This window comes from Camelina sativa, chromosome 18 (genome assembly GCF_030686135.1).
Source record: "Camelina sativa cultivar CO46 ecotype springtype chromosome 18, ASM3068613v1".
Classification (NCBI taxonomy): Eukaryota; Viridiplantae; Streptophyta; class Magnoliopsida; order Brassicales; family Brassicaceae; genus Camelina; species Camelina sativa.
Genome location: NC_141897.1, coordinates 9,966,209 through 9,993,862, shown reverse-complemented (window position 1 = coordinate 9,993,862; position 27,654 = coordinate 9,966,209).

Genomic DNA, 27,654 nt, shown 5'->3' with positions numbered 1-27,654 from the left:
TGGAGTATTTAGACACCACGTTTACCCATTTTGTCCCAAAATAGGCTAAAACAGAGAAAACAGGCTAAAACCGAGAGAAAATATTGATTCGAAGCAGCAAACAGCTATGTTACTCTTTCGAGGGTCATAATATGTACCAATCCAATGCATTTGACTAATTATAAGAGTTCGGGTTGACTTTGGAGTTTTTAGACACCACTTTTACCCATTTTGTCCCGAAAAAGGCTAAAACCGAGAAAACATTGAGGTGCAGTAGTAAACAGCTTTTTTACTGTTTCTAGGGTCAAAATGTGTGACAATCCAATGCATTTGACTAACTGTAAGAGTTCGGGATGAATTTGGAGTGTTTAGACAACATTTAAACCCGTTTTATCCCAAAACAGGCTTAAACAGAGAAAACAGGCTAAAACCGAGAGAAAACATTGTTTCGAAGCAGTAAACAGCTATGTTACTCTTTCTAGGATCAAAATATGTAGCAATTCAATGCATTTGACTAATAATAAGAGTTCGGGTTGAATTTGGAGTGTCTGGACACCACTTTTACCAATTTTGTCCCGAAATAGGCTAAAACTGAGAAAACAGGCTAAAACCAAGAGAAAACATTGATTCAATGCAGTAAACAGCTATTTTACTCTTTCTAGGGTCAACATATGCAAGAATCCAATGCATTTGACTAATTATAAAAGTTCGGGTTGAATTTGGAGTGTTTAGTCACCACTTTTAACCATTTTGTCCCGAAACAGGCTAAAACCGAGAAAACATTGATGTGAAGCAGTAAACAGCTTTGTTACTGTTTCTAGGGTCAGAATGTGTGACAATGCAATGAATTTGACTAACTGTAAGAGTTCGGGATGAATTTGGAGTGTTTAGACAACATTTAAACCCGTTTTATCCCAAAACAGGCTTAAACAGAGAAAACAGGCTAAAACCGAGAGAAAACATCGATTCGAAGCAGTAAACAGCTATGTTACTCTTTATCGGGTCATAATATGTACCAATCCAATGCATTTGACTAATTATAAAAGTTCAGGTTTAATTTGGAGTTTTTAGACACCACTTTTACCCATTTTGTCCCGAAACATCCTAAAACCGAGAAAACATTGAGGCGAAGCAGTAAACAGCATTGTTACTGTTTATAGGGTCAGAATGTGTGACAATCCAATGTATTTGACTAACTGTAAGAGTTCGGGATGAATTTGGAGTTTTTAGACATTATTTAAACTCGTTTTATTCCAAAACAGGCTTAAGCAGAGAAAACAGGCTAAAACCGAGATAAAACATTGATGTGAAGCAGTAAACAGCTATGTTACTCTTTCTATGGTCAAAATATGTAACAATCCAATGCATTTGACTAATTATAAGAGTTCGGGTTGAATTTGGAGTGTTTAGCCAGCATTTTTACCCATTTTGTCCCAAAACAGGCTAAAACCGAAAAAAAATTGATTCAAAGCAATAAAAATCTTTGTTACTGTTTCTAGGGTCAGAATGTGTGACAATCCAATGCATTTGACTAACTGTAAGTATTCGGGATGAATTTGGAGTGTTTAGACAACACTTTAACCCGTTTTATCCAAAAACAGGCTTAAACAGAGAAAACACGCTAAAACCCAGAGCAAAAACTGATTCAGAGCAGTAAACAGCTATGTTACATTTTCTAGTGTCAAAATATGTAACAATCCAATGCATTTGACTAATTATAAGAGTTCGGGTTGAATTGGGAATATTTAGACACCACTTTTACCCATTTTGTCCCGAAACAGGCTAAAACCGAGAAAACATTGATGCGAAGCAGTAAACAACTTTGTTACTGTTTCTAGTGTCAGAATGTGTGACAATCCAATGCATTTGACTAATTATAAGAGTTCGTGTTGAATTTGGATTGTTTAGACACCACTTTTACCCATTTTGTCCCGAAACAGGCTAAAACCGAGAAAACATTGAGGTGCAGTAGTAAACAGCTTTTTTACTGTTTCTAGGGTCAGAATGTGTGACAATCCAATGCATTTGACTAACTGTAAGAGTTCGGGATGACTTTGGAGTGTTTAGACAACATTTAAACCGTTTTATCCCAAAACAGGCTTAAACAGAGAAAACAGGCTAAAACCGAGAGAAAACATTGTTTCGAAGCAGTAAACAGCTATGTTACTCTTTCTAGGGTCAAAATATGTAGCAATTCAATGCATTTGACTAATAATAAGAGTTCGGGTTGAATTTGGAGTGTTTAGACACCACTTTTACCCATTTTGTCCCGAAATAGGCTAAAACCGAGAAAACATTCTAAAACCAAGAGAAAACATTGATTCAATGCAGTAAACAGCTATTTTACTCTTTCTAGGGTCAACATATGCAACAATCCAATGCATTTGACTAATTATAAAAGTTCGGGTTGAATTAGGAGTGTTTAGACACCACTTTTACCCATTTTGTCCTGAAAAAGGCTAAAACCGAGAAAACATTGATGCGAAGCAGTAAACAGATTTGTTACTGTTTCTAGGGTCAGAATGGGTGACAAGAAATGCATTTGACTAACTGTAAGAGTTCGGGATGAATTTGGAGTTTTTAGACAACACTTAAACCCGTTTTATTCCAAAACAGGCTTAAGCAGAGAAAACAGGCTAAAACCAAGAGAAAACGTTTATTCGAAGCAGTAAACAGCTATGTTACTCTTTCTAGGGTCAAAATATGTAACAATCCAATGCATTTGACTAATTATAAGAGTTCGGGTCGAATTTGGAGTGTTTAGACACCACTTTTACCCATTTTGTCCCGAAACAACCTAAAACCGAGAAAACATTGAGGCGAAGCAGTACACAGCATTGTTACTGTTTATAGGGTCAGAATGTGTGACAATCCAATGCATTTGACTAACTGTAAGAGTTCGGGATGAATTTGGCGTTTTTAGACATTATTTAAACCCGTTTTATTCCAAAACAGGCTTAAGCAGAGAAAACAGGCTAAAACCGAGAGAAAACATTGATTTAAAGAAGTAAACAGCTATGTTACTCTTTGTAGGGTCAACATATGTAACAATCCAATGCATTTGACTAATTATAAGAGTTCGGGTTGAATTTGGAGTGTTTAGACAGCACTTTTACCCATTTTGTCCCAAAATAGGCTAAAACCGAGAAACATTGATTCAAAGCAATAAACAGCTTTGTTACTGTTTCTAGGGTCAGAATGTGTGACAATCCAATGCATATAACTAATTGTAAGTATTCGGGATGAATTTGGAGTGTTTAGACAACACTTAAACCCGTTTTTCCAAAAACAGGCTTAAACAGAGAAAACACGCTAAAACCCAGAGAAAAAATTGATTCAGAGAAGTAAACATCTATGTTACATTTTCTAGTGTCAAAATATGTAAAAATCCAATGCATTTGACTAATTATAAGAGTTCAGGTTGAATTGGAAATATTTAGACACCACTTTTACCCATTTTGTCCCGAAACTACTAAAACCAAGAAAACATTGATGCGAAGAAGTATACAGCTTTGTTACTGTTTCTAGGGTCAGAATGTGTGACAATCCAATGCATTTGACTAACTGTAAGAGTTCGGGATGAATTTGGAGTGTTTAGACAACATTTAAACCCGTTTTATCCCAAAACAGGCTTAAACAGAGTAAACAGGCTAAAACCAAGAGAAAGTATTGATTCGAAGCAGTAAACAGCTATGTTACTCTTTCTAGGGTCATAATATGTATCAATCCAATGCATTTGACTAAATATAAGAGTTCGGGTTGAATTTGGAGTTTTTAGACACCAGTTTTACCCATTTTGTCCCGAAACAGGCTAAAACCGAGAAAACATTGAGGTGAAGTAGTAAACAGCTTTTTTTACTATTTCTAGGGTCAGAATGTGTGACAATCCAATGCATTTGACTAACTGTAAGAGTTCGGGATGAATTTGGAGTGTTTAGACAATATTTAAACCCGTTTTATCCCAAAACAGGCTTAAACAGAGAAAACAGGCTGAAACCAAGAGAAAACATTGTTTAGAAGCAGTAAACAGCTATGTTACTCTTTCTAGGGTCAAAATATGTCGCAATCCAATGCATTTGACTAATAATAAGAGTTCGGGTTGAATTTGGAGTGTTTAGACACCACTATTACCCATTTTGTCACGAAACAGGCTAAAACCGAGAAAACATTGAGGTGAAGTAGTAAACAGCTTTTTTACTGTTTCTAGGGTCAGAATGTGTGACAATCCAATGCATTTGACTAACTGTAAGAGTTCGGGATGAATTTGGCGTTTTTAGACATTATTTAAACCCGTTTTATTCCAAAACAGGCTTAAGCAGAGAAAACAGGCTAAAACCGAGAGAAAACATTGATTTAAAGAAGTAAACAGCTATGTTACTCTTTGTAGGGTCAACATATGTAACAATCCAATGCATTTGACTAATTATAAGAGTTCGGGTTGAATTTGGAGTGTTTAGACAGCACTTTTACCCATTTTGTCCCAAAACAGGCTAAAACCGAGAAACATTGATTCAAAGCAATAAACAGCTTTGTTACTGTTTCTAGGGTCAGAATGTGTGACAATCCAATGCATATAACTAATTGTAAGTATTCGGGATGAATTTGGAGTGTTTAGACAACACTTAAACCCGTTTTTCCAAAAACAGGCTTAAACAGAGAAAACACGCTAAAACCCAGAGAAAAAATTGATTCAGAGAAGTAAACATCTATGTTACATTTTCTAGTGTCAAAATATGTAAAAATCCAATGCATTTGACTAATTATAAGAGTTCGGGTTGAATTGGAAATATTTAGACACCACTTTTACCCATTTTGTCCCGAAACAGGCTAAAACCAAGAAAACATTGATGCGAAGAAGTATACAGCTTTGTTACTGTGTGACAATCCAATGCATTTGACTAACTGTAAGAGTTCGGGATGAATTTGGAGTGTTTAGACAACATTTAAACCCGTTTTATCCCAAAACAGGCTTAAACAGAGTAAACAGGCTAAAACCAAGAGAAAGTATTGATTCGAAGCAGTAAACAGCTATGTTACTCTTTCTAGGGTCATAATATGTATCAATCCAATGCATTTGACTAATTATAAGAGTTCGGGTTGAATTTGGAGTTTTTAGACACCACTTTTACCCATTTTGTCCCGAAACAGGCTAAAACCGAGAAAATATTGAGGTGAAGTAGTAAACAGCTTTTTTTACTATTTCTAGGGTCAGAATGTGTGACAATCCAATGCATTTGACTAACTGTAAGAGTTCAGGATGAATTTGGAGTGTTTAGACAATATTTAAACCCGTTTTATCCCAAAACAGGCTTAAACAGAGAAAACAGGCTGAAACCAAGAGAAAACATTGTTTAGAAGCAGTAAACAGCTATGTTACTCTTTCTAGGGTCAAAATATGTCGCAATCCAATGCATTTGACTAATAATAAGAGTTCGGGTTGAATTTGGAGTGTTTAGACACCACTATTACCCATTTTGTCCCAAAATAGGCTAAAACAGAGAAAACAGGCTAAAACCGAGAGAAAATATTGATTCGAAGCAGCAAACAGCTATGTTACTCTTTCTAGGGTCATAATATGTACCAATCCAATGTATTTGACTAATTATAAAAGTTTAGGTTGAATTTGGAGTTTTTAGACACCACTTTTACCCATTTTGTCACGAAACAGGCTAAAACCGAGAAAACATTGAGGTGAAGTAGTAAACAGCTTTTTTACTGTTTCTAGGGTCAGAATGTGTGACAATCCAATGCATTTGACTAACTGTAAGAGTTCGTGATGAATTTGGAGTGTTTAGATAACATTTAAACCCGTTTTATCCCAAAACAGGCTTAAACAGAGAAAACAGGCTAAAACCAAGAGAAAACATTGTTTAGAAGCAGTAAACAGCTATGTTACTCTTTCTAGGGTCAAAATATGTCACAATCCAATGCATTTGACTAATAATAAGAGTTCGGGTTGAATTTGGAGTGTTTAGACACCACTTTTACCCATTTTATCCCGAAATAGGCTAAAACAGAGAAAACAAGCTAAAACCAAGAGAAAACATTGATTCAATGCAGTAAACAGCTATTTTACTCTTTCTAGGGTCGAAATATGTAACAATCCAATGCATTTGACTAATTATAAGAGTTCGGGTTGTATTTGGAGTGTTTAGACACTACTTTTACCCATTTTGTCCCGAAACAGGCTAAAACCGAGAAAATATTGATTCGAAGCAGTAAACAGCTATGTTACATTTTCTAGGGTCAAAATATGTAACAATCGAATGCATTTGACTAATTATAATAGTTCGGGTTGAATTTGGAGTATTTAGACACCACGTTTACCCATTTTGTCCCAAAATAGGCTAAAACAGAGAAAACAGGCTAAAACCGAGAGAAAATATTGATTCGAAGCAGCAAACAGCTATGTTACTCTTTCTAGGGTCATAATATGTACCAATCCAATGTATTTGACTAATTATAAAAGTTTAGGTTGAATTTGGAGTTTTTAGACACCACTTTTACCCATTTTGTCCCGAAACAGGCTAAAACCGAGAAAACATTGAGGTGAAGTAGTAAACAGCTTTTTTACTGTTTCTAGGGTCAGAATGTGTGACAATCCAATGCATTTGACTAACTGTAAGAGTTCGTGATGAATTTGGAGTGTTTAGATAACATTTAAACCCGTTTTATCCCAAAACAGGCTTAAACAGAGAAAACAGGCTAAAACCAAGAGAAAACATTGTGTAGAAGCAGTAAACAGCTATGTTACTCTTTCTAGGGTCAAAATATGTCGCAATCCAATGCATTTGACTAATAATAAGAGTTCGGGTTGAATTTGGAGTGTTTAGACACCACTTTTACCCATTTTATCCCGAAATAGGCTAAAACAGAGAAAACAGGCTAAAACCAAGAGAAAACATTGATTCAATGCAGTAAACAGCTATTTTACTCTTTCTAGGGTCAACATATGTAACAATCCAATGCATTTGACGAATTGTAAAAGTTCGGGTTGAATTAGGAGTGTTTAGACACCACTTTTACCCATTTTGTCCTGAAACAGGCTAAAACCGAGAAAACATTGATGCGACGCAGTAAACAGCTTTGTCACTGTTTATAGCATCAGAATGTGTGAGAATCCAATGCATTTGACTAATGATAAGAGTTCGGGTTGAATATGGAGTGTTTAGACACCACTTTTACCCATTTTGTCCCGAAACATGCTAAAACCGAGAAAACATTGATGCGAAGCAGTAAACAGATTTGTTACTGTTTTGAGGGTCAGAATGTGTGACAATCAAATGCATTTGACTAACTGTAAGAGTTCGGGATGAATTTGGAGTTTTTAGACAACACTTAAACCCGTTTTATTCCAAAACAGGCTTAAGCAGAGAAAACAGGCTAAAACCGAGAGAAAACATTGATTTAAAGAAGTAAACAGCTATGTTACTCTTTCTAGGGTCAAAATATGTAACAATCCAATGCATTTGACTAATTATAAGAGTTCGGGTTGAATTTGGAGTGTTTAGACACCACTTTTACCCATTTTGTCCCAAAATAGGCTAAAACCGAGAAAACATTGATTCAAAGCAATAAACAGCTTTGTTACTGTTTCTAGGGTCAGAATGTGTGATAATCCAATGCATTTGACTAACTGTAAGTATTCGGGATGAATTTGGAGTGTTCAGACAATACTTAAACCCGTTTTATCCAAAAACAAGCTTAAACAGAGAAAACAGGCTAAAACCCAGAGAAAAAAATTGATTCAGAGCAGTAAACAGCTATGTTACATTTTCTAGGGTCATAATATGTAACAATCCAATACATTTGACTAATTATAAGAGTTCGGGTTGAATTGGGAATATTTAGACACCACTTTTACTCATTTTGTCCCGAAACAGGCTAAAACCGAGAAAACATTGATGCAAAGCAGTAAAAAACTTTGTTACTCTTTCTAGGGTCATTATATGTACCAATCCAATGCATTTGACTAATTATAAGAGTTCGGGTTGAATTTGGCGTTTTTAGACACCACTTTTACCCATTTTATCCCGAAACAGGCTAACACCGAGAAAACATTGATGCGAAGCAGTAAACAGCTTTGTTACTGTTTCTAGGGTCAGAATGTGTAACAATACAATGCATTTGACTAACTGTAAGAGTTCGGGATGAATTTGGAGTGTTTAGACAACACTTAAACCCGTTTTATCCAAAAACAGGCATAAACAGAGAAAACTGGCTAAAACCCAGAGAAAAAATTGATTCAGAACAGTAAACAGCTATGTTACATTTTCTAGTGTCAAAATATGTCGCAATCCAATGCATATGACTAATAATAAGAGTTCGGGTTGAATATGGAGTGTTTAGACACCACTTTTACCCATTTTGTCCCGAAACAGGCTAAAACCGAGAAAACATTGATGCGAAGCAGTAAACAGATTTGTTACTGTTTTGAGGGTCAGAATGTGTGACAATCAAATGCATTTGAATAACTGTAAGAGTTCGGGATGAATTTGGAGTTTTTAGACAACACTTAAACCCGTTTTATTCCAAAACAGGCTTAAGTAGAGAAAACATTCTAAAACCGAGAGAAAACGTTTATTCGAAGCAGTAAACAGCAATGTTACTCTTTCTAGGGTTAAAATATGTAACAATCCAATGCATTTGACTAATTATAAGAGTTCGGTTGAATTAGGAGTGTTTAAACACCACTTTTACCCATTTTGTCCCGAAACAGGCTAAAACCGAGAAAACATTGATTCGAAGTAGAAACAGCATTGTTACTGTTTTGAGGGTAAGAATGTGTGAGAATCCAATGCATTTGACTAATTATAAGAGTTCGGGTTGAATTTGGAGTGTTTAGACACCACTTTTACCCATTTTGTCCCGAAACAGGCTAAAACCGAGAAAACATTGATTCGAAGTAGAAACAGCGTTGATACTGTTTTGAGGGTCAGAATGTGTGAGAATCCAATGCATTTGTCTAATTATAAGAGTTCGGGTTGAATTTGGAGTGTTTAGACACCACTTTTATCAATTTTGTCCCGAAAGAGGCTAAAACCAAGAAAACATTGATGCGAAGCAGTAAACAGCTTTGTTACTGTTTCTAGGGTCAGAATATGTGACAATCCAATGAACTTGACTAACTGTAAGAGTTCGGGATGAATTTGGAGTGTTTAGACAATATTTAAACCCGTTTTATCCTAAAAAGGGCTTAAACAGAGAAAACAGGCTAAAACCGAGAGAAAACATTGAATCGAAGCAGTAAACATCTATGTTACTCTTTATCAGGTCATAATATGTACCAATTCAATGCATTTGACTAATTATAAGAGTTCGGGTTGAAGTTGGAGTGTTTAGACACCACTTTTACCCATTTTGTCCGGAAACAGCCTAAAACCAAGAAAACATTGATGCGAAGCAGTAAACAGCTTTGTTACTGTTTATAGGGTCAGAATGTGTGACAATCCAATGCATTTGACTAACTGTAAGAGTTCGGGATGAATTTGGAGTTTTTAGACAACACTTAAACCCGTTTTATTCCAAAACAGGCTTAAGCAGAGAAAACAAGCTAAAACCGAGAGAAAACATTGATTTAAAGAAGTAAACAGCTATGTTACTCTTTCTAGGGTCAAAATATGTAACAATCCAATGCATTTGACTAATTATAAGAGTTCGGGTTGAATTTGGAGTGTTTAGACACCACTTTTACCCATTTTGTCCCAAAATAGGCTAAAACCGAGAAAACATTGATTCAAAGCAATAAACAGCTTTGTTACTGTTTCTAGGGTCAGAATGTGTGATAATCCAATGCATTTGACAAACTGTAAGTATTCGGGATGAATTTGGAGTGTTTAGACAACACTTAAACCCGTTTTATCCAAAAACAAGCTTAAACAGAGAAAACAGGCTAAAACCCAGAGAAAAAATTGATTCAGAGCAGTAAACAGATATGTTACTCTTTCTATAGTCAACATATGTAACAACCCAATGCATTTGACTAATTATAAGAGTTCGGGTTGAATTAGGAGTGTTTAAACACCACTTTTACCCATTTTGTCCGGAAACAGGCTAAAACCGAGAAAACATTGATGCGAAGCAGTAAACAGCTTTGTTACTGTTTCTAGGGTCAGAATGTGTGACAATCCAATGCATTTGACTAACTGTAAGAGTTCGGGATGAATTTGGAGTGTTTAGACAACATATAAACCCGTTTTATCCCAAAATAGGCTTAAACAGAGAAAACAGGCTAAAACCGAGAAAAAACATTGATTTGAAGCAGTAGACAGCTATGTTACTCTTTCTAGGGTCATAATATGTACCAGTCCAATGCATTTGACTAATTATAACAGTTCGGGTTGAATTTGGAGTTTTTAGACACCGCTTTTACCCATTTTGTCCCGAAACAGGCTAAAACCGAGAAAACATTGATGTGAAGCAGTAAACAGCTTTGTTACTGTTTCTAGGGTCAGAATGTGTGACAATCCAATACATTTGACTAACTGTAAGAGTTCGTGATGAATTTGGAGTGTTTAGACAACACTTAAACCCGTTTTATCCAAAAACAGGCATAAACAGAGAAAACAGGCTAAAACCCAGAGAAAAAATTGATTCAGAACAGTAAACAGCTATGTTACATTTTCTAGTGTCAAAATATGTCGCAATCCAATGCATATGACTAATAATAAGAGTTCGGGTTGAATTTGGAGTGTTTAGACACCACATTTACCCATTTTATTCAGAAATAGGCTAAAACCGAGAAAACATTGATGCGACGCAGTAAACAGCTTTGTTACTGTTTATAGCATCAGAATGTGTGAGAATCCAATACATTTGACTAATTATAAGAGTTCGGGTTGAATTTGGAGTGTTTAGACACCACTTTTACCCATTTTGTCCTGAAACAGGCTAAAACCGAGAAAACATTGATGCGAAGTAGTAAACAGATTTGTTACTGTTTTGAGGGTCAGAATGTGTGACAATCAAATGCATTTGAATAACTGTAAGAGTTCGGGATGAATTTGGAGTTTTTAGACAACACTTAAACCCGTTTTATTCCAAAACAGGCTTAAACAGAGAAAACAGGCTAAAACCCAGAGAAAAAATTGATTCAGAGAAGTAAACAGCTGTGTTACATTTTCTAGTGTCAAAATATGTCGCAATCCAATGCATTTGACTAATAATAAGAGTTCGGGTTGAATTTGGAGTGTTTAGACACCACATTTACCCATTTTGTCCAGAAATAGGCTAAAACAGAGAAAACAAGCTTAAATTAAGAGAAAACATTGATTCAATGTAGTAAACAGATATGTTACTCTTTCTAGGGTCAACATATGTAACAATCTAATGCATTTGACTAATTATAAGAGTTCGGATTGAATTAGGAGTGTTTAAACACCATGTTTACCCATTTTGTCCCGAAACAGGCTAAAACCGAGAAAACATTGATGCGACGCAGTAAACAGCTTTGTTACTGTTTATAGCATCAGAATGTGTGAGAATCCAATGCATTTGACTAATTATAAGAGTTCGGGTTGAATATGGAGTCTTTAGACACCACTTTTACCCATTTTGTCCCGAAACAGGCTAAAACCGAGAAAACATTGATGCGAAGCAGTAAACAGATTTGTTACTGTTTTGAAGGTCAGAACGTGTGACAATCAAATGCATTTGAATAACTGTAAGAGTTCGGGATGAATTTGGAGTTTTTAGACAACACTTAAACCCGTTTTATTCCAAAACAGGCTTAAGTAGAGAAAACATTCTAAAACCGAGAGAAAACGTTTATTCGAAGCAGTAAACAGCAATGTTACTCTTTCTAGGGTCAAAATATGTAACAATCCAATGCATTTGACTAATTATAAGAGTTCGGGTTGAATTTGGAGTGTTTAGACACCACTTTTACCCATTTTGTCCCAAAACATACTTAAACCGAGAAAACATTGATTCTCAGCAATACACAGCTTTGTTAATGTTTCTAGGGTCAGAATGTGTCACAATCCAATGCATTTGACTAACTGTAAGAGTTCGGGATGAATTTGGAGTGTTTGGACAACACTTAAACCCGGTTTATCCCAAAACAGGCTTAAACAGAGAAAAAGACAAAACCCGAGAGGATACATTGATTTAAAGCAGTAAACAGCTATGTTACTCTTTCTAGGTTCAAAATATGTAGCAATCCAATGCATTTGACTAATAATAAGAGTTCGGGTTGAATTTGGAGTGTTTAGACACCACATTTACCCATTTTATCCAGAAATAGGCTAAAACCGAGAAAACATTGATGCGACGCAGTAAACAGCTTTGTTACTGTTTATAGCATCAGAATGTGTGAGAATCCAATACATTTGACTAATTATAAGAGTTCGGGTTGAATTTGGAGTGTTTAGACACCACTTTTACCCATTTTGTCCTGAAACAGGCTAAAACCGAGAAAACATTGATGCGAAGTAGTAAACAGATTTGTTACTGTTTTGAGGGTCAGAATGTGTGACAATCAAATGCATTTGAATAACTGTAAGAGTTCGGGATGAATTTGGAGTTTTTAGACAACACTTAAACCCGTTTTATTCCAAAACAGGCTTAAACAGAGAAAACAGGCTAAAACCCAGAGAAAAAATTGATTCAGAGCAGTAAACAGCTGTGTTACATTTTCTAGTGTCAAAATATGTCGCAATCCAATGCATTTGACTAATAATAAGAGTTCGGGTTGAATTTGGAGTGTTTAGACACCACATTTACCCATTTTGTCCAGAAATAGGCTAAAACAGAGAAAACAGGCTTAAATTAAGAGAAAACATTGATTCAATGCAGTAAACAGATATGTTACTCTTTCTAGGGTCAAAATATGTAACAATCTAATGCATTTGACTAATTATAAGAGTTCGGGTTGAATTAGAAGTGTTTAAACACCATGTTTACCCATTTTGTCCCGAAACAGGCTAAAACCGAGAAAGCATTGATGCGACGCAGTAAACAGCTTTGTTACTGTTTATAGCATCAGAATGTGTGAGAACCCAATGCATTTGACTAATTATAAGAGTTCGGGTTGAATATGGAGTCTTTAGACACCACTTTTACCCATTTTGTCCCGAAACAGGCTAAAACCGAGAAAACATTGATGCAAAGCAGTAAAAAACTTTGTTACTCTTTCTAGGGTCATTATATGTACCAATCCAATGCATTTGACTAATTATAAGAGTTCGGGTTGAATTTAGCGTTTTTAGACACCACTTTTACCCATTTTATCCCGAAACAGGCTAAAACCGAGAAAACATTGATGCGAAGCAGTAAACAGCTTTGTTACTGTTTCTAGGGTCAGAATGTGTAACAATACAATGCATTTGACTAACTGTAAGAGTTCGGGATGAATTTGGAGTGTTTAGACAACACTTAAACCCGTTTTATCCAAAAACAGGCATAAACAGAGAAAACTGGCTAAAACCCAGAGAAAAAATTGATTCAGAACAGTAAACAGCTATGTTACATTTTCTAGTGTCAAAATATGTCGCAGTCCAATGCATATGACTAATAATAAGAGTTCGGGTTGAATATGGAGTGTTTAGACACCACTTTTACCCATTTTGTCCCGAAACAGGCTAAAACCGAGAAAACATTGATGCGAAGCAGTAAACAGATTTGTTACTGTTTTGAGGGTCAGAATGTGTGACAATCAAATGCATTTGAATAACTGTAAGAGTTCGGGATGAATTTGGAGTTTTTAGACACTTAAACCCGTTTTATTCCAAAACAGGCTTAAGTAGAGAAAACATTCTAAAACCGAGAGAAAACGTTTATTCGAAGCAGTAAACAGCAATGTTACTCTTTCTAGGGTCAAAATATGTAACAATCCAATGCATTTGACTAATTATAAGAGTTCGGGTTGAATTTGGAGTGTTTAGACACCACTTTTACCCATTTTGTCCCAAAACATACTTAAACCGAGAAAACATTGATTCTCAGCAATACACAGCTTTGTTAATGTTTCTAGGGTCAGAATGTGTCACAATCCAATGTATTTGACTAACTGTAAGAGTTCGGGATGAATTTGGAGTGTTTGGACAACACTTAAACCCGATTTATCCCAAAACAGGCTTAAACAGAGAAAAAGACTAAACCCGAGAGGATACATTGATTTAAAGCAGTAAACAGCTATGTTACTCTTTCTAGGTTCAAAATATGTAGCAATCCAATGCATTTGACTAATAATAAGAGTTCGGGTTGAATTTGGAGTGTTTAGACACCACATTTACCCATTTTATCCAGAAATAGGCTAAAACCGAGAAAACATTGATGCGACGCAGTAAACAGCTTTATTACTGTTTATAGCATCAGAATGTGTGAGAATCCAATACATTTGACTAATTATAAGAGTTCGGGTTGAATTTGGAGTGTTTAGACACCACTTTTACCCATTTTGTCCTGAAACAGGCTAAAACCGAGAAAACATTGATGCGAAGTAGTAAACAGATTTGTTACTGTTTTGAGGGTCAGAATGTGTGACAATCAAATGCATTTGAATAACTGTAAGAGTTCGGGATGAATTTGGAGTTTTTAGACAACACTTAAACCCGTTTTATTCCAAAACAGGCTTAAACAGAGAAAACAGGCTAAAACCCAGAGAAAAAATTGATTCAGAGCAGTAAACAGCTGCGTTACATTTTCTAGTGTCAAAATATGTCGCAATCCAATGCATTTGACTAATAATAAGAGTTCGGGTTGAATTTGGAGTGTTTAGACACCACATTTACCCATTTTGTCCAGAAATAGGCTAAAACAGAGAAAACAGGCTTAAATTAAGAGAAAACATTGATTCAATGCAGTAAACAGATATGTTACTCTTTCTAGGGTCAACATATGTAACAATCTAATGCATTTGACTAATTATAAGAGTTCGGGTTGAATTAGGAGTGTTTAAACACCATGTTTACCCATTTTGTCCCGAAACAGGCTAAAACCGAGAAAACATTGATGCGATGCAGTAAACAGCTTTGTTACTGTTTATAGCATCAGAATGTGTGAGAACCCAATGCATTTGACTAATTATAAGAGTTCGGGTTGAATATGGAGTCTTTAGACACCACTTTTACCCATTTTGTCCCGAAACAGGCTAAAACCGAGAAAACATTGATGCGAAGCAGTAAACAGATTTGTTACTGTTTTGAAGGTCAGAACGTGTGACAATCAAATGCATTTGAATAACTGTAAGAGTTCGGGATGAATTTGGAGTTTTTAGACAACACTTAAACCCGTTTTATTCCAAAACAAGCTTAAGTAGAGAAAACATTCTAAAACCGAGAGAAAACGTTTATTCGAAGCAGTAAACAGCAATGTTACTCTTTCTAGGGTCAAAATATGTAACAATCCAATGCATTTGACTAATTATAAGAGTTCGGGTTGAATTTGGAGTGTTTAGACACCACTTTTACCCATTTTGTCCCAAAACATACTTAAACCGAGAAAACATTGATTCTCAGCAATACACAGCTTTGTTAATGTTTCTAGGGTCAGAATGTGTCACAATCCAATGCATTTGACTAACTGTAAGAGTTCGGGATGAATTTGGAGTGTTTGGACAACACTTAAACCCGATTTATCCCAAAACAGGCTTAAACAGAGAAAAAGACTAAACCCGAGAGGATACATTGATTTAAAGCAGTAAACAGCTATGTTACTCTTTCTAGGTTCAAAATATGTAGCAATCCAATGCATTTGACTAATAATAAGAGTTCGGGTTGAATTTGGAGTGTTTAGACACCACATTTACCCATTTTGTCCGGAAATAGGCTAAAACCGAGAAAACAGGCTAAAACCAAGAGAAAACATTGATTCAATGAAGTAAACAGATATGTTACTCTTTCTAGAGTCAACATATGTAACAACCCAATGCATTTGACTAATTATAAGAGTTCGGGTTGAATTAGGAGTGTTTAAACACCACTTTTACCCATTTTGTCCAGAAACAGGCTAAAACCAAGAAAACATTGATGCGAAGCAGTAAACAGCTTTGTTACTGTTTCTAGGGTCAGAATGTGTGACAATCCAATGCATTTGACTAACTGTAAGAGTTCGGGATGAATTTGGAGTGTTTAGACAACACTTAAACCCGTTTTATCCCAAAACAGGCTTAAACAGAGAAAACAGGCTAAAACCCAGAGAAAAAATTGATTCAGAGCAGTAAACAGCTATGTTACTCTTTCTAGGGTCATAATATGTACCAATCCTATGCATTTGACTAATTATAAGAGTTCGGGTTGAATTTGGAGTTTTTAGACACCGCTTTTACCCATTTTGTCCCGAAACAGGCTAAAACCGAGAAAACATTGATGCGAAGCAGTAAACAGCTTTGTTACTGTTTCTAGGGTCAGAATGTGTGACAATCCAATACATTTGACTAACTGTAAGAGTTCGTGATGAATTTGGAGTGTTTAGACAACACTTAAACCCGTTTTATCCAAAAACAGGCATAAACAGAGAAAACAGGCTAAAACCCAGAGAAAAAATTGATTCAGAACAGTAAACAGCTATGTTACATTTTCTAGTGTCAAAATATGTCGCAATCCAATGCATATGACTAATAATAAGAGTTCGGGTTGAATTTGGAGTGTTTAGACACCACATTTACCCATTTTATCCAGAAATAGGCTAAAACCGAGAAAACATTGATGCGACGCAGTAAACAGCTTTGTTACTGTTTATAGCATCAGAATGTGTGAGAATCCAATACATTTGACTAATTATAAGAGTTCGGGTTGAATTTGGAGTGTTTAGACACCACTTTTACCCATTTTGTCCTGAAATAGGCTAAAACCGAGAAAACATTGATGCGAAGTAGTAAACAGATTTGTTACTGTTTTGAGGGTCAGAATATGTGACAATCAAATGCATTTGAATAACTGTAAGAGTTCGGGATGAATTTGGAGTTTTTAGACAACACTTAAACCCGTTTTATTCCAAAACCGGCTTAAACAGAGAAAACAGGCTAAAACCCAGAGAAAAAATTGATTCAGAGCAGTAAACAGCTGTGTTACATTTTCTAGTGTCAAAATATGTCGCAATCCAATGCATTTGACTAATAATAAGAGTTCGGGTTGAATTTGGAGTGTTTAGACACCACATTTACCCATTTTGTCCAGAAATAGGCTAAAACAGAGAAAACAGGCTTAAATTAAGAGAAAACATTGATTCAATGCAGTAAACAGATATGTTACTCTTTCTAGGGTCAACATATGTAACAATCTAATGCATTTGACTAATTATAAGAGTTCGGGTTGAATTAGGAGTGTTTAAACACCATGTTTACCCATTTTGTCCCGAAACAGGCTAAAACCGAGAAAACATTGATGCGAAGCAGTTAACAGCTTTGTTACTGTTTCTAGGGTCAGAATGTGTGACAATCCAATGCATTTGACTAACTGTAAGAGTTCGGGTTGAATTTGGAGTGTTTAGACACCACTTTTACCCATTTTGTCCCGAAACTGGCTAGAACCAAGAAAACATTGATGCGAAGCAGTAAACAGCTTTGTTAATGTTTCTAGGGTCAGAATGTGTGACAATCCAATGCATTTTGACTAATTATAAGAGTTCGGGTTGAATTGGGAGTTTTTAGACAACAGTTAAACCCGTTTTATTCCAAAACAGGCTTAAGTAGAGAAAACATTCTAAAACCGAGAGAAAACGTTTATTCGAAGCAGTAAACAGCAATGTTACTCTTTCTAGGGTCAAAATATGTAACAATCCAATGCATTTGACTAATTATAAGAGTTCGGGTTGAATTTGGAGTGTTTAGACACCACTTTTACCCATTTTGTCCCAAAACATAATTAAACCGAGAAAACATTGATTCTCAGCAATACACAGCTTTGTTAATGTTTCTAGGGTCAGAATGTGTCACAATCCAATGCATTTGACTAACTGTAAGAGTTCGGGATGAATTTGGAGTGTTTGGACAACACTTAAACCCAGTTTATCCCAAAACAGGCTTAAACAGAGAAAAAGACTAAACCCGAGAGGATACATTGATTTAAAGCAGTAAACAGCTATGTTACTTTTTCTAGGGTCAAAATATGTAGCAATCCAATGCATTTGACTAATAATAAGAGTTCGGGTTGAATTTGGAGTGTTTAGACACCACATTTACCCATTTTGTCCGGAAATAGGCTAAAACAGAGAAAACAGGCTAATACCAAGAGAAAACATTGATTCAATGAAGTAAACAGATATGTTACTTTTTCTAGAGTCAACATATGTAACAACCCAATGCATTTGACTAATTATAAGAGTTCGGGTTGAATTAGGAGTGTTTAAACACCACTTTTACCCATTTTGTCCGGAAACAGGCTAAAACCGAGAAAACATTGATGCGAAGCAGTAAACAGCTTTGTTACTATTTCTAGGGTCAGAATGTGTGCAATCCAATGCATTTGACTAACTGTAAGAGTTCGGGATGAATTTGGAGTGTTTAGACAACATATAAACCCGTTTTATCCCAAAAGAGGCTTAAACAGAGAAAACAGGCTAAAACCGAGAAAAACATTGATTCGAAGCAGTAAACAGCTATGTTACTCTTTCTAGGGTCATAATATGTACCAATCCTATGCATTTGACTAATTATAACAGTTCGGGTTGAATTTGGAGTTTTTAGACACCGCTTTTACCCATTTTGTCCCGAAACAGGCTAAAACCGAGAAAACATTGATGCGAAGCAGTAAACAGTTTTGTTTCTGTTTCTAGGGTCAGAATGTGTGACAATCCAATACATTTGACTAACTGTAAGAGTTCGTGATGAATTTGGAGTGTTTAGACAACACTTAAACCCGTTTTATCCAAAAACAGGCATAAACAGAGAAAACAGACTAAAACCCAGAGAAAAAATTGATTCAGAACAGTAAACAGCTATGTTACATTTTCTAGTGTCAAAATATGTCGCAATCCAATGCATATGACTAATAATAAGAGTTCGGGTTGAATTTGGAGTGTTTAGACACCACATTTACCCATTTTATCCAGAAATAGGCTAAAACCGAGAAAACATTGATGCGACGCAGTAAACAGCTTTGTTACTGTTTATAGCATCAGAATGTGTGAGAATCCAATACATTTGACTAATTGTAAGAGTTCGGGTTGAATTTGGAGTGTTTAGACACCACTTTTACCCATTTTGTCCTGAAACAGGCTAAAACCGAGAAAACATTGATGCGAAGTAGTAAACAGATTTGTTACTGTTTTGAGGGTCAGAATGTGTGACAATCAAATGCATTTGAATAACTGTAAGAGTTCGGGATGAATTTGGAGTTTTTAGACAACACTTAAACCCGTTTTATTCCAAAACAAGCTTAAACAGAGAAAACAGGCTAAAACCCAGAGAAAAAATTGATTCAGAGCAGTAAACAGCTGTGTTACATTTTCTAGTGTCAAAATATGTCGCAATCCAATGCATTTGACTAATAATAAGAGTTCGGGTTGAATTTGGAGTGTTTAGACACCACATTTACCCATTTTGTCCAGAAATAGGCTAAAACAGAGAAAACAGGCTTAAATTAAGAGAAAACATTGATTCAATGCAGTAAACAGATATGTTACTCTTTCTAGGGTCAACATATGTACCAATCTAATGCATTTGACTAATTATAAGAGTTCGGGTTGAATTAGGAGTGTTTAAACACCATGTTTACCCATTTTGTCCCGAAACAGGCTAAAACCGAGAAAACATTGATGCGACGCAGTAAACAGCTTTGTTACTGTTTATAGCATCAGAATGTGTGAGAATCCAATGCATTTGACTAATCATAAGAGTTCGGGTTGAATATGGAGTCTTTAGACACCACTTTTACCCATTTTATCCCGAAACAGGCTAAAACCGAGAAAACATTGATGCGAAGCAGTAAACAGATTTGTTACTGTTTTGAGGGTCAGAACGAGTGACAATCAAATGCATTTGAATAACTGTAAGAGTTCGGGATGAATTTGGAGTTTTTAGACAACACTTAAACCCGTTTTATTCCAAAACAGGCTTAAGTAGAGAAAACATTCTAAAACCGAGAGAAAACGTTTATTCGAAGCAGTAAACAGCAATGTTACTCTTTCTAGGGTCAAAATATGTAACAATCCAATGCATTTGACTAATTATAAGAGTTCGGGTTGAATTTGGAGTGTTTAGACACCACTTTTACCCATTTTGTCCCAAAACATAATTAAACCGAGAAAACATTGATTCTCAGCAATACACAGCTTTGTTAATGTTTCTAGGGTCAGAATGTGTCACAATCCAATGCATTTGACTAACTGTAAGAGTTCGGGATGAATTTGGAGTGTTTGGACAACACTTAAACCCAGTTTATCCCAAAACAGGCTTAAACAGAGAAAAAGACTAAACGCGAGAGGATACATTGATTTAAAGCAGTAAACAGCTATGTTACTTTTTCTAGGGTCAAAATATGTAGCAATCCAATGCATTTGACTAATAATAAGAGTTCGGGTTGAATTTGGAGTGTTTAGACACCACATTTACCCATTTTGTCCGGAAATAGGCTAAAACAGAGAAAACAGGCTAAAACCAAGAGAAAACATGGATTCAATGAAGTAAACAGATATGTTACTCTTTCTAGAGTCAACATATGTAACAACCCAATGCATTTGACTAATTATAAGAGTTTGGGTTGAATTAGGAGTGTTTAAACACCACTTTTACCCATTTTGTCCGGAAACAGGCTAAAACCGAGAAAACATTGATGCGAAGCAGTAAACAGCTTTGTTACTGTTTCTAGGGTCAGAATGTGTGACAATCCAATGCATTTGACTAACTATAAGAGTTCGGGATGAATTTGGAGTGTTTAGACAACATATAAACCCGTTTTATCCCAAAACAGGCTTAAACAGAGAAAACAGGCTAAAACCGAGAAAAAACATTGATTCGAAGCAGTAAACAGCTATGTTACTCTTTCTAGGGTCATAATATGTACCAATCCTATGCATTTGACTAATTATAACAGTTCGGGTTGAAATTGGAGTTTTTAGACACCGCTTTTACCCATTTTGTCCCGAAACAGGCTAAAACCGAGAAAACATTGATGCGAAGCAGTAAACAGCTTTGTTACTGTTTCTAGGGTCAGAATGTGTGACAATCCAATACATTTGACTAACTGTAAGAGTTCGTGATGAATTTGGAGTGTTTAGACAACACTTAAACCCGTTTTATCCAAAAACAGGCATAAACAGAGAAAACAGGCTAAAACCCAGAGAAAAAATTGATTCAGAACAGTAAACAGCTATGTTACATTTTCTAGTGTCAAAATATGTCGCAATCCAATGCATATGACTAATAATAAGAGTTCGGGTTGAATTTGGAGTGTTTAGACACCACATTTACCCATTTATCCAGAAATAGGCTAAAACCGAGAAAACATTGATGCGACGCAGTAAACAGCTTTGTTACTGTTTATAGCATCAGAATGTGTGAGAATCCAATACATTTGACTAATTATAAGAGTTCGGGTTGAATTTGGAGTGTTTAGACACCACTTTTACCCATTTTGTCCTGAAACAGGCTAAAACCGAGAAAACATTGATGCGAAGTAGTAAACAGATTTGTTACTGTTTTGAGGGTCAGAATGTGTGACAATCAAATGCATTTGAATAACTGTAAGAGTTCGGGATGAATTTGGAGTTTTTAGACAACACTTAAACCCGTTTTATTCCAAAACAGGCTTAAACAGAGAAAACAGGCTAAAACCCAGAGAAAAAATTGATTCAGAGCAGTAAACAGCTGTGTTACATTTTCTAGTGTCAAAATATGTCGGAATCCAATGCATTTGACTAATAATAAGAGTTCGGGTTGAATTTGGAGTGTTTAGACACCACATTTACCCATTTTGTCCAGAAATAGGCTAAAACAGAGAAAACAGGCTTAAATTAAGAAAAAACATTGATTCAATGCAGTAAACAGATATGTTACTCTTTCTAGGGTCAACATATGTAACAATCTAATGCATTTGACTAATTATAAGAGTTCGGGTTGAATTAGGAGTGTTTAAACACCATGTTTACCCATTTTGTCCCGAAACAGGCTAAAACCGAGAAAACATTGATGCGACGCAGTAAACAGCTTTGTTACTGATTATAGCATCAGAATGTGTGAGAATCCAATGCATTTGACTAATCATAAGAGTTCGGGTTGAATATGGAGTCTTTAGACACCACTTTTACCCATTTTGTCCCGAAACAGGCTAAAACCGAGAAAACATTGATGCGAAGCAGTAAACAGATTTGTTACTGTTTTGAGGGTCAGAACGTGTGACAATCAAATGAATTTGAATAACTGTAAGAGTTCGGGATGAATTTGGAGTTTTTAGACAACACTTAAACCCGTTTTATTCCAAAACAGGCTTAAGTAGAGAAAACATTCTAAAACCGAGAGAAAACGTTTATTCGAAGCAGTAAACAGCAATGTTACTCTTTCTAGGGTCAAAATATGTAACAATCCAATGCATTTGACTAATTATAAGAGTTCGGGTTGAATTTGGAGTGTTTAGACACCACTTTTACCCATTTTGTCCCAAAACGAAATTAAACCGAGAAAACATTGATTCTCAGCAATACACAGCTTTGTTAATGTTTCTAGGGTCAGAATGTGTCACAATCCAATGCATTTGACTAACAGTAAGAGTTCGGGATGAATTTGGAGTGTTTGGACAACACTTAAACCCGGTTTATCCCAAAACAGGCTTAAACAGAGAAAAAGACTAAACCCGAGAGGATACATTGATTTAAAGCAGTAAACAGCTATGTTACTTTTTCTAGGGTCAAAATATGTAGCAATCCAATGCATTTGACTAATAATAAGAGTTCGGGTTGAATTTGGAGTGTTTAGACACCACATTTACCCATTTTGTCCGGAAATAGGCTAAAACAGAGAAAACAGGCTAAAACCAAGAGAAAACATTGATTCAATGAAGTAAACAGATATGTTACTCTTTCTAGAGTCAACATATGTAACAACCCAATGCATTTGACTAATTATAAGAGTTCGGGTTGAATTAGGAGTGTTTAAACACCACTTTTACCCATTTTGTCCGGAAACAGGCTAAAACCGAGAAAACATTGATGCGAAGCAGTAAACAGCTTTGTTACTGTTTCTAGGGTCAGAATGTGTGACAATCCAATGCATTTGACTAACTGTAAGAGTTCGGGATGAATTTGGAGTGTTTAGACAACATATAAACCCGTTTTATCCCAAAATAGGCTTAAACAGAGAAAACAGGCTAAAACCGAGAAAAAACATTGATTCGAAGCAGTAGACAGCTATGTTACTCTTTCTAGGGTCATAATATGTACCAATCCAATGCATTTGACTAATTATAACAGTTCGGGTTGAATTTGGAGTTTTTAGACACCGCTTTTACCCATTTTGTCCCGAAATAGGCTAAAACCGAGAAAACATTGATGTGAAGCAGTAAACAGCTTTGTTACTGTTTCTAGGGTCAGAATGTGTGACAATCCAATACATTTGACTAACTGTAAGAGTTCGTGATGAATTTGGAGTGTTTAGACAACACTTAAACCCGTTTTATCCAAAAACAGGCATAAACAGAGAAAACAGGCTAAAACCCAGAGAAAAAATTGATTCAGAACAGTAAACAGCTATGTTACATTTTCTAGTGTCAAAATATGTCGCAATCCAATGCATATGACTAATAATAAGAGTTCGGGTTGAATTTGGAGTGTTTAGACACCACATTTACCCATTTTATCCAGAAATAGGCTAAAACCGAGAAAACATTGATGCGACGCAGTAAACAGCTTTGTTACTGTTTATAGCATCAGAATGTGTGAGAATCCAATACATTTGACTAATTATAAGAGTTCGGGTTGAATTTGGAGTGTTTAGACACCACTTTTACCCATTTTGTCCTGAAACAGGCTAAAACCGAGAAAACATTGATGCGAAGTAGTAAACAGATTTGTTACTGTTTTGAGGGTCAGAATGTGTGACAATCAAATGCATTTGAATAACTGTAAGAGTTCGGGATGAATTTGGAGTTTTTAGACAACACTTAAACCCGTTTTATCCCAAAACAGGCTTAAACAGAGAAAACAGGCTAAAACCGAGAAAAAACATTGATTCGAAGCAGTAAACAGCTATGTTACTCTTTCTAGGGTCATAATATGTACCAATCCTATGCATTTGACTAATTATAACAGTTCGGGTTGAATTTGGAGTTTTTAGACACCGCTTTTACCCATTTTGTCCCGAAACAGGCTAAAACCGAGAAAACATTGATGCGAAGCAGTAAACAGCTTTGTTACTGTTTCTAGGGTCAGAATGTGTGACAATCCAATACATTTGACTAACTGTAAGAGTTCGTGATGAATTTGGAGTGTTTAGACAACACTTAAACCCGTTTTATCCAAAAACAGGCATAAACAGAGAAAACAGGCTAAAACCCAGAGAAAAAATTGATTCAGAACAGTAAACAGCAATGTTACATTTTCTAGTGTCAAAATATGTCGCAATCCAATGCATATGACTAATAATAAGAGTTCGGGTTGAATTTGGAGTGTTTAGACACCACATTTACCCATTTTATCCAGAAATAGGCTAAAACCGAGAAAACATTGATGCGACGCAGTAAACAGCTTTGTTACTGTTTATAGCATCAGAATGTGTGAGAATCCAATACATTTGACTAATTATAAGAGTTCGGGTTGAATTTGGAGTGTTTAGACACCACTTTTACCCATTTTGTCCTGAAACAGGCTAAAACCGAGAAAACATTGATGCGAAGTAGTAAACAGATTTGTTACTGTTTTGAGGGTCAGAATGTGTGACAATCAAATGCATTTGAATAACTGTAAGAGTTCGGGATGAATTTGGAGTTTTTAGACAACACTTAAACCCGTTTTATTCCAAAACAGGCTTAAACAGAGAAAACAGGCTAAAACCCAGAGAAAAAATTGATTCAGAGCAGTAAACAGCTGTGTTACATTTTCTAGTGTCAAAATATGTCGCAATCCAATGCATTTGACTAATAATAAGAGTTCGGGTTGAATTTGGAGTGTTTAGACACCACATTTACCCATTTTGTCCAGAAATAGGCTAAAACAGAGAAAACAGGCTTAAATTAAGAGAAAACATTGATTCAATGCAGTAAACAGATATGTTACTCTTTCTAGGGTCAACATATGTAACAATCTAATGCATTTGACTAATTATAAGAGTTCGGGTTGAATTAGGAGTGTTTAAACACCATGTTTACCCATTTTGTCCCGAAACAGGCTAAAACCGAGAAAACATTGATGCGACGCAGTAAACAGCTTTGTTACTGTTTATAGCATCAGAATGTGTGAGAATCCAATGCATTTGACTAATCATAAGAGTTCGGGTTGAATATGGAGTCTTTAGACACCACTTTTACCCATTTTGTCCCGAAACAGGCTAAAACCGAGAAAACATTGATGCGAAGCAGTAAACAGATTTGTTACTGTTTTGAGGGTCAGAACGTGTGACAATCAAATGCATTTGAATAACTGTAAGAGTTCGGGATGAATTTGGAGTTTTTAGACAACACTTAAACCCGTTTTATTCCAAAACAGGCTTAAGTAGAGAAAACATTCTAAAACCGAGAGAAAACGTTTATTCGAAGCAGTAAACAGCAATGTTACTCTTTCTAGGGTCAAAATATGTAACAATCCAATGCATTTGACTAATTATAAGAGTTCGGGTTGAATTTGGAGTGTTTAGACACCACTTTTACCCATTTTGTCCCAAAACATAATTAAACCGAGAAAACATTGATTCTCAGCAATACACAGCTTTGTTAATGTTTCTAGGGTCAGAATGTGTCACAATCCAATGCATTTGACTAACTGTAAGAGTTCGGGATGAATTTGGAGTGTTTGGACAACACTTAAACCCGGTTTATCCCAAAACAGGCTTAAACAGAGAAAAAGACTAAACCCGAGAGGATACATTGATTTAAAGCAGTAAACAGCTATGTTACTTTTTCTAGGGTCAGAATGTGTGACAATCCAATGCATTTGACTAACTGTAAGAGTTCGGGTTGAATTTGGAGTGTTTAGACACCACTTTTACCCATTTTGTCCCGAAACAGGCTAAAACAGAGAAAACAGGCTAAAACCAAGAGAAAACATTGATTCAATGAAGTAAACAGATATGTTACTCTTTCTAGAGTCAACATATGTAACAACCCAATGCATTTGACTAATTATAAGAGTTCGGGTTGAATTAGGAGTGTTTAAACACCACTTTTACCCATTTTGTCCCGAAACAGGCTAAAACCGAGAAAACATTGATTCGAAGTAGAAACAGCTTTGTTACTGTTTTGAGGGTCAGAATGTGTGAGAATCCAATGCATTTGACTAATTATAAGAGTTCGGGTTGAATTTGGAGTGTTTAGACACCACTTTTACCCATTTTGTCCCGAAACAGGCTAAAACCGAGAAAACATTGATGCGAAGCAGTAAACAGCTTTGTTACTGTTTATAGGTTCGGAATATGTGACAATCCAATGCATTTGACTAACTGTAAGAGTTCGGGATGAATTTGGAGTGTTTAGACAACATTTAAACCCGTTTTATCCCAAAAACAGGTTTAAACAGAGAAAACAGGCTAAAACCGAGAGAAAACATTGATTCGAAGCAGTAAACAGCTATGTTACTCTTTATAGGGTCATAATATGTACTAATACAATGCATTTGACTTATTATAAGAGTTCGGGTTGAATTTGGTGTTTTTAGACACCACTTTTACCCATTTTGTCCCGAAACAGCCTAAAACCGAGAAAACATTGAGGCGAAGCAGTAAACAGCTTTGTTACTGTTTATAGGGTCAGAATGTGTGATAATCCAATGCATTTGACTAACTGTAAGAGTTCGGGATGAATTTATAGTTTATAAGACAACACTTAAACCCGTTTTATTCCAAAACAGGCTTAAGCAGAGAAAACAGGCTAAAACCAAGAGAAAACATTGATTTAAAGCAGTAAACAGCTATGTTACTCTTTCTAGGGTTAAAATATGTAACAATCCAATGCATTTGACTAATTATAAGAGTTCGGGTTGAATTTGGAGTGTTTAGACACCACTTTTATCCATTTTGTCCCAAAACAGGCTAAAACCGAGAAAACATTGATTCAAAGCAATAAACAGCTTTGTTACTGTTTCTAGGGTCAGAATGTGTGACAATCCAATGCATATGACTAACTGTAAGAGTTCGGGTTGAATGTGGAGTGTTTAGACACCACTTTTACCCATTTTGTCCCGAAACAGGCTAATACCGAGAAAACATTGATGCGAGGCAGTAAACAGCTTTATTACTGTTTCTAGGGTCAGAATGTGTGACAATCCATTGCATTTTGACTAATTACAAGAGTTTGGGTTGAATCGGGAATATTTAGACACCACTTTTACCCATTTTGTCCCGAAAGAGGCTAAAACCGAGAAAACATTGATGCGAAGCAGTAAACAACTTTGTTACTGTTTCTAGGGTCAGAATGTGTGACAATCCAATACATTTGACTAACTGTAAGAGTTCGTGATGAATTTGGAGTGTTTAGACAACACTTAAACCCGTTTTATCCAAAAACAGGCATAAACAGAGAAAACAGGCTAAAACCCAGAGAAAAAATTGATTCAGAAAAGTAAACAGCTATGTTACATTTTCTAGTGTCAAAATAT